We start from the raw sequence: 10910 nt of genomic DNA on the forward strand, positions 1-10910 counted from the left end.
TTCAGGTTATGGGTTTTGGCGGTGTGCTGGACGACAGCACCTTTTTGCGAGTTATGGGAATCTTTCGCCACATAAGGGTGCAGGTTATATAGCTCGTACGTTCCCAATGCGTACACTGATTGCGTTTAGTCAAAGCAGGGCCACCACTTGCAGGTAGCAATCAGAATCGTCTACGTTGCCTCTCGCATACGCGGCTGCTTGAAATCTACACGTGTTCTGATGAGATGTGCTATGCTAGTACCAGCACCTATCAAACTCCTCTCAAGTCAATGAGAGCAATATCCGGAAAATAACTGTTAATGTGGAACCGGATGTATCAGAACTAAATCAAACTACGTGTATTTCTTCACTGCTCTGTTCATCAGTAATAGCCGTCAGAGCCAAAGAATGTTGATCCAGATTACATTTCTCATTGAAGTTCATTTTAATTGAATGAGTTTCATCATGCTACTTTCGTAGTAGACATATCGAAAGCGCACAACTCCATGACTGAATCGGGTGAATCTATCTTGGTGTTGCCGGCATCTCACTGCTGTCACTGGTGTTTCGTCGATTTAGTTCCTTAAAGGCAGGATACCCTGAATCTGATGTAGTGGAGGAAACCGCTGGAAAAGCTAGAGATGGGCTCGTAGATTGCAAGATCAGGTGTGGTTCTGCTCTTCCTAAATATGATGTAAATACGGCTTGTAAGACTCTGTTTTTCACGGCGATTTCACTTACAACGCGCCAGACTTGTACACGCGTCACATCCAGCTGCACAACGGTAGAAAGCCAGTGAGTTCTCCTCGACTGTCTTTTCAAGTGAAATCAATCAGGTTGCTTCAATTCAGCTCAAATCGGGGGAAAAAAAAATTTGGGGGTTTTTAAAAATAAAAAAAAAAAATTTTTTTTAAAAGTTGGGGGGGTGTGGGAAAAAAAAAAAATATATTTAAAAAAAAAAAGAAAAAAAAAATTTTAAAAAAAAAAAATGTGGTGACCAGACTGTATACACGAAGGAGTGTTCTAACGTTCCCCTAAAGAACTAAAGCGTTTCCCAAATCGTCTTCTCGACGATTAAGGAGAGATGAACCACCTCGGTTCCCGCAATCTACAACTCCATACATCTAGCTTTCCTAGCGGATTTTCACATCCATCTCTAGCTTTCCCAGCAGATTCCCACACGTCAGATTCGCGGTATGCTGCCTTTAATCTGAAGACCCAATTGGTGACTAGTGTGACGAGTACTTACCACTGAGCCATTATATAGTCATCGTTTTTAGGACGAGTCGAAGGTATAGCACAGGTATTTCGTCGATTTAGTTAGGGACCCGCTGGCTTCGGTATTCTGCAACCCGAACTCTACGTTCTCCCTGGAGTTTCCATGCTGTTAGGTTGGACAGAAAGTCTTGTCACCATTTGTTATTTTTCTGGTTTATTTTTTCTATTCATATCGCAGAAGCACGGTTGAAAGAGACAGCTGAGAATTTCTAAATATCCTGAGCATGCGGATCAGATGATTGAGCCCACGAGGAAAGGCAGAGTTTCCAAATATCACGAGAAGGGGCAACGTATGCAACAGCTTACTCGCTATGGTTCTTCTCTACATGACTGCCACAGTTTTCTCGCATTTTGGTTTCGTTGTTTACTCGGTTTTGGCTCTAGCTGTGACTTGATGCAGCTCATCTTCATCGAACTCTACGTAATAGCCCTTAGCATGCATCATCAACGTCTCCTCGTAGCCTATCCTCGTGTTTTTGCTCTATTCGATTTCTGCGTTCTTTGCTATTTTCTAACTCTTACAAACTTGACTAATTTTTTTTGTAGTCGCGATAAGCTTCAACTGACATAATAATTATTATCGGTTTATCGTTTTTGAACTTTCAACCTCATAATGATAGAACTGTGCTTATATGTGATTATTACTGCTGTTATGTTATCACTCACTTTGTTACAGTACATTACCCACGTTATTATCCTAACTCGCATGGTTTAATTACCCAAGTTTTATGTAAACATATACTCCAGTCGTGTTCGTGTCGTGTAAAAGGACAACAACACATATATATTCAAGACCTACACCTATATATGGTACGTCTATAACTATTTCAACTCGGACTACAACAGGAATTAATCAACAATATAATCACCATTATTTATTACAGCAGTGTCCCACCTAATACGCAGGTCAGTGATCCCTTTCTCCCAGAATTGAGGAGGCTGGGACTCGAAGAAGTCTCTGATCGCCCGTTCGACTTTTCAAACTTGGTGAAATTTTTTTTAGCTAGGAAAGCCTTGAGGGGTCGGAATAAGAGGTAGTCTGAGGTGGCCGGGTCGGAAGATACGGGAGATGGGGCACCGTGTTTCAGCCTAACTCATCCAGTTTTTCATGGGTCTCCTTAGCTGCAATGCTTGGCTTGCTGTCGTATACACCGATCAAACATTATAAGTGATTTTTGAAGGTTCCTGTGGAGAGTAGGTAATCGTCTTAACGTTACAGCAACATAGATCAACGCCTCTGCTGCATAACAGCGGAACAACTGAGTTGAACAAGTGAGCATGAAGGTAATGGTCGGACAGATGGTCTTCGACTTTTACTACGGCAACGAAGGTTACCGAAGCTGAAATCGTCCTTCTACTCAGTTCTTCCCTCGGGTCATTTTCTGTATTCATGCGAGTTCTGGGTCATGCATACCACAGTCTTAGGATCTCCATTATTTGGAAGTCTTAAGTTGTTTTTCTTCATCCTGAGTAGACGTCTTTCATTGGCTGAGTCTCTATTCTGTTTATTCGCAGCCCTATCTCTTTCTTGCTTCGCTGAGTTCCATGAGTACTTCTTCTTCATCGGAGCTTTTTTTTCTGAAAAGAAAGTAGTATCGTCCACAATGGACGTGTAGCGCATTGATCAACGCCAGACACTTTATCCTTTATTCTTTTATCGTTCACAAAACCAAGGTTTGAGGGAAGTTGACCATCAACGCGTCCTTCGCTAAGTGATTTTCTTATCCACTATAATGCAGCTGTAAACAGCTTAGACAACGTTGCATCATCTTGTCGCAAGGACCCCTTTTTGAATGGACATGCTGGAATGAGAGGATGGTGGAAGAAATGTATCGTAGGTGTGTATCTAAGGCAGCAGTTGACTTACACCTCAACATACGATTCCACTCTTTGATCGATCGATGCTGACAGTATTGTATTGCACTCATTGTTGTCTTGTCAAAGGCTTTTCATAGTCGAAGAAGGTTATGCTAAAGGACGAGCGGTCTTTCCGGAAAACCTCTACGATACACAGGGTCTGGATCACTCCATGCAGCTAAAACTCTAAAAAAAGCCCAGCTTCGGTGGACTTCTTGCTTGTTTTTGAAGTTAAAAATTCCACTAAGAAGTTTGCATAACTCCGAACAAACATATTCACAAAAAACAAACAGCTGACATCATGATCTACTATATAATAACGGGCTTATTCTGTCACGTGTGTGTGTGTGTGTGTGTGTGTGTGTGTGTGTGTGTGTGTGTGTGTGTGTGTGTGTGTGTGTGTGTGTGTGTGTGTGTGTGTGTGTGTGTGTGTGTGTGTGTGTGTGTGTGTGTGTGTGTGTGTGTGTGTGTGTGTGTGTGTGTGGTCACGAAATTGTTCAAGTGTGGTTGTGTGTTGTTGAAGGGGTGCGACGGGTCCACCGGCGTCGGATACCTATAGAAGGGGGTGCGACGGGTCCATCGGCGCCAGATAGCCTTAGAAGGGGGTGCGACGGGTCCATCGGCGCCAGATAGCCTTAGAAGGGGGTGCGACGGGTCCAAGACGTCGGATACCTATAGAAGGGGGTGCGACGGGTCCATCGGCGCCAGATAGCCTTAGAAGGGGGTGCGACGGGTCCATCGGCGCCAGATAGCCTTAGAAGGGGGTGCGACGGGTCCATCGGCGCCAGATAGCCTTAGAAGGGGGTGCGACGGGTCCATCGGCGTCGGATACCTATAGAAGGGGGTGCGACGGGTCCATCGGCGCCAGATAGCCTTAGAAGGGGGTGCGACGGGTCCATCGGCGTCGAGATAACCTATAGAAGGGGATGCGACGGGTCTCACGACGTCGGATACCTATAGAAGGGGGTGCGACGGGTCCATCGGCGCCAGATAGCCTTAGAAGGGGGTGCGACGGGTCCATCGGCGCCAGATAGCCTTAGAAGGGGGTGCGACGGGTCCAAGACGTCGGATACCTATAGAAGGGGATGCGACGGGTCTCACGACGTCGGATACCTATAGAAGAGGGTGCGACGGGTCCATCGGCGCCAGATAGCCTTAGAAGAGGGTGCGACGGGTCCATCGGCGCCAGATAGCCTTAGAAGGGGGTGCGACGGGTCCATCGGCGCCAGATAGCCTTAGAAGGGGGTGCGACGGGTCCAAGACGTCGGATACCTATAGAAGGGGATGCGACGGGTCCATCGGCGTCGGATACCTATAGAAGGGGGTGCGACGGGTCCATCGGCGCCAGATAGCCTTAGAAGGGGGTGCGACGGGTCCATCGACGTCGGATACCTATAGAAGGGGATGCGACGGGTCTCACGACGTCGGATACCTATAGAAGAGGGTGCGACGGGTCCATCGGCGCCAGATAGCCTATAGAAGGGGGTGCGACGGGTCCATCGGCGCCAGATAGCCTATAGAAGGGGGTGCGACGGGTCCATCGGCGCCAGATAGCCTTAGAAGGGGGTGCGACGGGTCCAAGACGTCGGATACCTATAGAAGGGGGTGCGACGGGTCCATCGGCGTCGGATACCTATAGAAGGGGGTGCGACGGGTCCATCGGCGCCAGATAGCCTTAGAAGGGGGTGCGACGGGTCCATCGGCGCCAGATAGCCTTAGAAGGGGGTGCGACGGGTCCATCGGCGCCAGATAGCCTTAGAAGAGGGTGCGGCGGGTCCAAGACGTCGGATACCTATAGAAGGGGATGCGACGGGTCCATCGGCGTCGGATACCTATAGAAGGGAGTGCGACGGGTCCATCGGCGCCAGATAGCCTTAAAAGGGGGTGCGACGGGTCCATCGGCGCCAGATAGCCTTAGAAGGGGGTGCGACGGGTCCATCGGCGCCAGATAGCCTTAGAAGAGGGTGCGACGGGTCCAAGACGTCGGATACCTATAGAAGGGGATGCGACGGGTCCATCGGCGCCAGATAGCCTTAGAAGGGGGTGCGACGGGTCCAAGACGTCGGATACCTATAGAAGGGGATGCGACGGGTCCATCGGCGCCAGATAGCCTTAGAAGGGGGTGCGACGGGTCCATCGGCGTCGGATACCTATAGAAGGGGGTGCGACGGGTCCATCGGCGCCAGATAGCCTTAGAAGGGGGTGCGACGGGTCCATCGGCGTCAGATACCTATAGAAGGGGGTGCGACGGGTCCATAGGCGCCTGATAGCCTATAGAAGGGGGTGCGACGGGTCCATCGGCGCCAGATAGCCTTAGAAGGGGGTGCGACGGGTCCATCGGCGTCGGATACCTATAGAAGGGGGTGCGACGGGTCCAAGACGTCGGATACCTATAGAAGAGGGTGCGACGGGTCCATCGGCGCCAGATAGCCTTAGAAGGGGGTGCGACGGGTCCATCGGCGCCAGATAGCCTTAGAAGGGGGTGCGACGGGTCCAAGACGTCGGATACCTATAGAAGGGGATGCGACGGGTCCATCGGCGTCGGATACCTATAGAAGGGGGTGCGACGGGTCCATCGGCGCCAGATAGCCTTAGAAGGGGGTGCGACGGGTCCATCGGCGTCGGATACCTATAGAAGGGGGTGCGACGGGTCCCACGACGTCGGATACCTATAGAAGGGGGTGCGACGGGTCCAAGACGTCGGATACCTATAGAAGGGGGTGCGACGGGTCCATCGGCGCCAGATAGCCTTAGAAGGGGGTGCGACGGGTCCATCGGCGTCGGATACCTATAGAAGGGGGTGCGACGGGTCCATCGACGTCGGATAGCCTATAGAAGGGGGTGCGACGGGTCCATCGGCGTCAGATAGCCTATAGAAGGGGGTGCGACGGGTCCATCGGCGCCAGATAGCCTATAGAAGGGGGTGCGACGGGTCCATCGGCGTCGGATACCTATAGAAGGGGGTGCGACGGGTCCATCGACGTCGGATACCTATAGAAGGGGGTGCGACGGGTCCACGACGTCGGATACCTATAGAAGGAGGTGCGACGGGTCCACGGCGTCGGATACCTATAGAAGGAGGTGCGACGGGTCCACGACGTCGGATACCTATAGAAGGGGGTGCGACGGGTCCATCGGCGCCAGATAGCCTTAGAAGGGGGTGCGACGGGTCCATCGGCGTCGGATACCTATAGAAGGGGGTGCGACGGGTCCATCGGCGCCAGATAGCCTTAGAAGAGGGTGCGACGGGTCCATCGGCGTCGGATACCTATAGAAGGGGGTGCGACGGGTCCATCGGCGCCGGATAGCCTTAGAAGGGGGTGCGACGGGTCCATCGGCGTCGGATACCTATAGAAGGGGGTGCGACGGGTCCATCGGCGCCAGATAGCCATAGAAGGGGGTGCGACGGGTCCATCGGCGCCAGATAGCCTTAGAAGGGGGTGCGACGGGTCCATCGGCGCCAGATAGCCTTAGAAGGGGGTGCGACGGGTCCATCGACGTCGGATACCTATAGAAGGGGGTGCGACGGGTCCATCGGCGCCAGATAGCCTTAGAAGGGGGTGCGACGGGTCCAAGACGTCGGATACCTATAGAAGAGGGTGCGACGGGTCCATCGGCGCCAGATAGCCTTAGAAGGGGGTGCGACGGGTCCATCGGCGTCGGATACCTATAGAAGGAGGTGCGACGGGTCCATCGGCGCCAGATAGCCTATAGAAGGGGGTGCGACGGGTCCATCGGCGCCAGATAGCCTTAGAAGGGGGTGCGACGGGTCCATCGGCGTCGGATACCTATAGAAGGGGGTGCGACGGGTCCATCGGCGCCAGATAGCCTTAGAAGGGGGTGCGACGGGTCCATCGGCGCCAGATAGCCTTAGAAGGGGGTGCGACGGGTCCATCGGCGTCGGATACCTATAGAAGGGGATGCGACGGGTCCATCGGCGCCAGATAGCCTTAGAAGGGGGTGCGACGGGTCCAAGACGTCGGATACCTATAGAAGGGGTGCGACGGGTCCACGACGTCGGATAGCCTATAGAAGGGGTGCGACGGGTCCATCGGCGCCAGATAGCCTTAGAAGGGGGTGCGACGGGTCCATCGGCGTCGGATACCTATAGAAGGGGGTGCGACGGGTCCATCGACGTCGGATACCTATAGAAGGGGGTGCGACGGGTCCATCGGCGTCGGATACCTATAGAAGAGGGTGCGACGGGTCCATCGGCGCCAGATAGCCTTAGAAGGGGGTGCGACGGGTCCACGGCGTCGGATACCTATAGAAGGGGGTGCGACGGGTCCATCGGCGCCGGATAGCCTTAGATGGGGTGCGACGGGTCCATAGACGTCGGATACCTATAGAAGGGGGTGCGACGGGTCCATCGGCGCCAGATAGCCTATAGAAGGGGGTGCGACGGGTCCATCGGCGCCAGATAGCCTTAGAAGGGGGTGCGACGGGTCCATCGGCGTCGGATACCTATAGAAGGGGGTGCGACGGGTCCATCGGCGCCAGATAGCCTTAGAAGGGGGTGCGACGGGTCCATCGGCGTCGGATACCTATAGAAGAGGGTGCGACGGGTCCATCGGCGCCAGATAGCCTTAGAAGGGGGTGCGACGGGTCCAAGACGTCGGATACCTATAGAAGGGGTGCGACGGGTCCATCGGCGCCAGATAGCCTTAGAAGGGGGTGCGACGGGTCCATCGGCGCCAGATAGCCTTAGAAGGGGGTGCGACGGGTCCATCGGCGTCGGATAGCCTATAGAAGGGGGTGCGACGGGTCCATCGGCGCCAGATAGCCTATAGAAGGGGTGCGACGGGTCCATCGGCGTCGGATAGCCTATAGAAGGGGGTGCGACGGGTCCATCGGCGTCGGATACCTATAGAAGGGGGTGCGACGGGTCCATCGGCGTCGGATAGCCTATAGAAGGGGGTGCGACGGGTCCATCGGCGTCGGATAGCCTATAGAAGGGGGTGCGACGGGTCCATCGGCGCCAGATAGCCTTAGAAGGGGTGCGACGGGTCCATCGGCGTCGGATACCTATAGAAGGGGGTGCGACGGGTCCATCGGCGTCGGATAGCCTATAGAAGGGGTGCGACGGGTCCATCGGCGCCAGATAGCCTTAGAAGGGGGTGCGACGGGTCCACGACGTCGGATACCTATAGAAGGGGTGCGACGGGTCCATCGGCGTCGGATACCTATAGAAGGGGGTGCGACGGGTCCATCGGCGCCGGATAGCCTATAGAAGGGGGTGCGACGGGTCCAAGACGTCGGATACCTATAGAAGAGGGTGCGACGGGTCCATCGGCGTCGGATACCTATAGAAGGGGGTGCGACGGGTCCATCGGCGTCGGATACCTATAGAAGGGGGTGCGACGGGTCCATCGGCGCCAGATAGCCTTAGAAGGGGGTGCGACGGGTCCATCGACGTCGGATACCTATAGAAGGGGTGCGACGGGTCCATCGGCGTCGGATACCTATAGAAGGGGGTGCGACGGGTCCATCGGCGCCAGATAGCCTTAGAAGGGGGTGCGACGGGTCCATCGGCGCCGGATAGCCTATAGAAGGGGGTGCGACGGGTCCATCGGCGTCGGATACCTATAGAAGGGGGTGCGACGGGTCCATCGGCGCCAGATAGCCTTAGAAGGGGGTGCGACGGGTCCATCGGCGCCGGATAGCCTTAGAAGGGGGTGCGACGGGTCCATCGGCGTCGGATACCTATAGAAGGGGGTGCGACGGGTCCATCGGCGTCGGATACCTATAGAAGGGGGTGCGACGGGTCCACGGCGTCGGATAGCCTTAGAAGGGGGTGCGACGGGTCCATCGGCGCCGGATAGCCTTAGAAGGGGGTGCGACGGGTCCAAGACGTCGGATACCTATAGAAGGGGGTGCGACGGGTCCATCGGCGCCAGATAGCCTTAGAAGGGGTGCGACGGGTCCATCGGCGTCAGATAGCCTATAGAAGGGGGTGCGACGGGTCCATCGGCGTCGGATAGCCTATAGAAGGGGGTGCGACGGGTCCATCGGCGCCAGATAGCCTTAGAAGGGGTGCGACGGGTCCATCGGCGTCGGATACCTATAGAAGGGGGTGCGACGGGTCCATCGGCGCCAGATAGCCTTAGAAGGGGGTGCGACGGGTCCATAGACGTCGGATACCTATAGAAGGGGGTGCGACGGGTCCATGGCGTCGGATAGCCTTAGAAGGGGGCGGGGTCCATCGGCGCCGGATACCTATAGAAGGGGTGCGACGGGTCCATCGGCGCCAGATAGCCTTAGAAGGGGGTGCGACGGGTCCATCGGCGCCAGATAGCCTTAGAAGGGGGTGCGACGGGTCCATCGGCGCCAGATAGCCTATAGAAGGGGTGCGACGGGTCCATCGACGTCGGATAGCCTATAGAAGGGGTGCGACGGGTCCATCGGCGCCAGATAGCCTTAGAAGGGGGTGCGACGGGTCCATCGGCGCCGGATAGCCTTAGAAGGGGGTGCGACGGGTCCCTCGACGTCGGATACCTATAGAAGGGGGTGCGACGGGTCCATCGGCGCCAGATAGCCTTAGAAGGGGGTGCGACGGGTCCATCGGCGTCGGATACCTATAGAAGGGGGTGCGACGGGTCCATCGGCGCCAGATAGCCTTAGAAGGGGGTGCGACGGGTCCATCGGCGCCAGATAGCCTTAGAAGGGGGTGCGACGGGTCCATCGGCGTCGGATACCTATAGAAGAGGGTGCGACGGGTCCATCGGCGCCAGATAGCCTTAGAAGGGGGTGCGACGGGTCCTCGGCGTCGGATACCTATAGAAGGGGTGCGACGGGTCCATCGGCGTCGGATACCTATAGAAGGGGGTGCGACGGGTCCATCGGCGCCAGATAGCCTATAGAAGGGGGTGCGACGGGTCCATCGGCGCCAGATAGCCTTAGAAGGGGGTGCGACGGGTCCATCGGCGTCGGATACCTATAGAAGGGGGTGCGACGGGTCCATCGGCGCCAGATAGCCTTAGAAGGGGGTGCGACGGGTCCATCGGCGCCAGATAGCTATAGAAGGGGGTGCGACGGGTCCATCGGCGCCAGATAGCCTTAGAAGGGGGTGCGACGGGTCCATCGGCGCCAGATAGCCTTAGAAGGGGGTGCGACGGGTCCATCGGCGCCAGATAGCCTTAGAAGGGGGTGCGACGGGTCCATCGGCGTCGGATAGCCTATAGAAGGGGTGCGACGGGTCCATCGGCGCCAGATAGCCTTAGAAGGGGGTGCGACGGGTCCATCGGCGCCGGATAGCCTATAGAAGGGGTGCGACGGGTCCATCGACGTCGGATACCTATAGAAGGGGGTGCGACGGGTCCATCGGCGCCAGATAGCCTTAGAAGGGGGTGCGACGGGTCCATCGGCGTCGGATACCTATAGAAGGGGGTGCGACGGGTCCATCGGCGCCAGATAGCCTTAGAAGGGGGTGCGACGGGTCCATCGGCGTCGGATACCTATAGAAGGGGGTGCGACGGGTCCATCGGCGTCGGATACCTATAGAAGGGGGTGCGACGGGTCCATCGGCGCCAGATAGCCTTAGAAGGGGGTGCGACGGGTCCATCGGCGCCAGATAGCCTTAGAAAGGGGTGCGACGGGTCCATCGGCGCCAGATAGCCTTAGAAGGGGGTGCGACGGGTCCATCGGCGTCAGATACCTATAGAAGGGGGTGCGACGGGTCCATCGGCGCCAGATAGCCTTAGAAGGGGGTGCGACGGGTCCATCGGCGTCAGATAGCCTATAGAAGGGGGTGCGACGGGTCCATCGGCGTCAGATAGCCTATAGAAGGGGGTGCGACG

Source organism: Necator americanus, chromosome III, assembly GCF_031761385.1.
Source record: "Necator americanus strain Aroian chromosome III, whole genome shotgun sequence".
Classification (NCBI taxonomy): Eukaryota; Metazoa; Nematoda; class Chromadorea; order Rhabditida; family Ancylostomatidae; genus Necator; species Necator americanus.